The sequence below is a fragment of the Elephantulus edwardii genome, unplaced genomic scaffold, assembly GCF_000299155.1.
Source record: "Elephantulus edwardii isolate Elephantulus edwardi_28Jun2011 unplaced genomic scaffold, EleEdw1.0 scaffold00246, whole genome shotgun sequence".
Classification (NCBI taxonomy): Eukaryota; Metazoa; Chordata; class Mammalia; order Macroscelidea; family Macroscelididae; genus Elephantulus; species Elephantulus edwardii.
The window spans coordinates 1,443,685-1,446,168 of NW_006399996.1; the positions used below are offsets into that span (position 1 = coordinate 1,443,685).

Consider the following 2,484-nt stretch of genomic DNA (forward strand, 5'->3'; position numbering starts at 1 on the left):
ATACTTTGGGCATGTTACAAGAACGGACCAGTCCTCGCAGAGGCACATCATGCTAGGAAGGGTGGAGGGACAGCACAAGAAAGGAAGACCCTAGATGAAATGGATTGACTCAGTGACTGGGGTAATGGGGTATGTCAGAGACAATGAGGTTGGCTTAAGATTGAGCAGAGTTCAAAGCTGTTGTACATAGGGCCACTATGAGTCACAAGCTACACAATGACACATAGCAACAATAGCAAAAGAACATGATTGGGTTAAAGAAGTTAAAAAAGAAAATTTAAAAATTTCCTTGAAATAAATAAAATCCTACCAAAAGCAATCTACTTGTTCAATGCAATCCCAATATAGATATCAAATTCATTTTCCAAAGACATAGAAAATGCACTGTTTGTTGTTGTTAGTCACAAAAGCTCTGAACCCAGTCCTATCCTGAGCTAGTCTCTGCCTCTGACACACCTAATCCTATTACCTCAGTCACTGTATCAGTCCATCTCATCCAAGGTCTTCCTCTCCTGCAATGTTCCTCCACCCTTCCAAGCATGATATCCTTCTCCAAGAACTGGTTCCTCCTGGCCACATGCCTGAAGTTTGTGAGGCAGAGCTTCAAAATCCTTGCCTCTAAAGAGCAACTTGTTTTCTCCCTCTCCAGGACAAACCTGCTTGTTGTTCTCTTGTCAATCCATGGTGTGTTCAATACTCTTCTGCAGCACTACAACTCAAACACATTGATTCTTTTTCTTTTTCAAATTTGTGAATTATTTTCTAACTTAAAAAAAAACAGTTCTAAAAAGAAGCTGTGGTGGCCTAGTGTCAAGAAGCTACTCTGCAATCCCAGAGGTATGTGGTTCAAATCTGCCAGATGCTCTGCTGGAGAAAGAGGGACAATCTTCTCGTATACCAGTAAGATCCAATTAGATGGTACACACACAAAAAAAATACAAAATTTTAAAAATTTTAAAAGTTTTAGAAATTATTATTTCATTCTAATTTGTTAAATATAGAATATTAAATATATCTTTTTATCCTTATAATTTTCTGTTTTCTACAAAACTTGTTGTTACTATTGAATTATAACTAACCTTCAGCTGATGCTGCAGCAGGTTTTTAAAAGCAGTGAATTTCAAGGGAGGAGATTGCCCATGTTCTTCCCATGAAGCAACTGTTGGATTTGAACCATGTGAGTTTGTGTTGATAATGCAATGTCTTACTTCTAAGCCATAAACATTTTTAACCTAATGGTCCGTTCTGGTGGCCTAGTTCCTAGAGGGTTCCTCTTCTAACCCAAAGGATACTTCCCTGTGACTATTCAAATCCACCAATGACTTTTTCGAAAGAGAGAAATATACAATCCTCTCCGGTGTCATTTACAAATCTTGGAAACCCGCTACAGAATCAGGTATGAGTCCATTCCAACTCAATGGCAATGAGTTTTTGTTATTTTGAGGTTTTCTAACCCTGTATGATTTGTGTTTGACTCTTTGGCTCTGGGTCGGGGGGAAGGTGTAACAAAGGTTACAATTTGCATGTGACCTAGTGTCATGAAGCTATGCTGCAATCCTGAAGGCATACAGTTCCAGGCCACCAGCTGCTCCATTGAGAAGGATGGACAGTCTCTTTCCATGGAATTAACTGCCTCTGAAAACCCACTGGATCTTGTGAACAGATATGCCAAATGTCAAAAGAAGCCAGTAAACTTCCCCAGATGGCTGGGAGTTGACTGAACTAACTATCAATGAGTTGTATCAAAAGATGAGAAAAGAAGCAAAGAGAAAAGTGGAGTCTCTGTGGCCCATCTTCGGAATTCACTACCAGAAAACCTGATACATCTTCGACCTCTTTTATGAACACAAGACCATCAACAGAGAGCTGTACAAGTACTGCATCAAAGAAGGCCACACTGACCAAAACTTGATCGCCAGCTGGAAGAAGCAGGGCTAGGAGAACCGGTGCTGCCTTTGTTGCATCCAGACCAGGACACCACCTGCAGGATCAACTGCTTCTTCCAGGTTCCCAAAACCAAGCTGGAAGAGGGTTGGATCATCGAGTGCAAGTACTGAGGCTGCAGAGGTTGCTCAGGCTGAGCCCCTCAGTCTGGACCTTGGATGGACTCTGCAGAGTCTTCCTACATGCCCCTCTTCTCGGGAGCTGCTCTTCTTGGTCCAGCACCCACCACTCCAGACCTGCTGGAACAGGGGCTCCCCCTCCCCTGAAGGCTTCTGTCAACAACTGTAAATTGTAAAAGAAAGCCTTTCAGAAAAAAAAAAGCTTCCAACTCTACAGTACACAACAATAACAACGTATTTTACAGCTTTAAGGAAGACTTAGCAGTAACATCAAAGAATCTGAAGCAAATTTTTAAGTGAAACAATTGTCAACTTCACAAGAAACAAAACTTGTGAAAGGAAGGAAATGTCGTCAGATGGTACTACTTGGTTAAGCAGTAACATTATACAGACAACTATGAGTAACAAAATCTTGGAATTA

General features: G+C 41.0%; 1 pseudogene; it reads left to right on the top strand.

Annotated features, from left to right (window-relative positions):
• Window positions 1-1,665: 1,665 nt before the first annotated feature.
• LOC102844030 lies at window positions 1,666-2,081 on the top strand (annotated as a pseudogene).
• The last annotated feature ends 403 nt before the right edge of the window (window positions 2,082-2,484 follow it).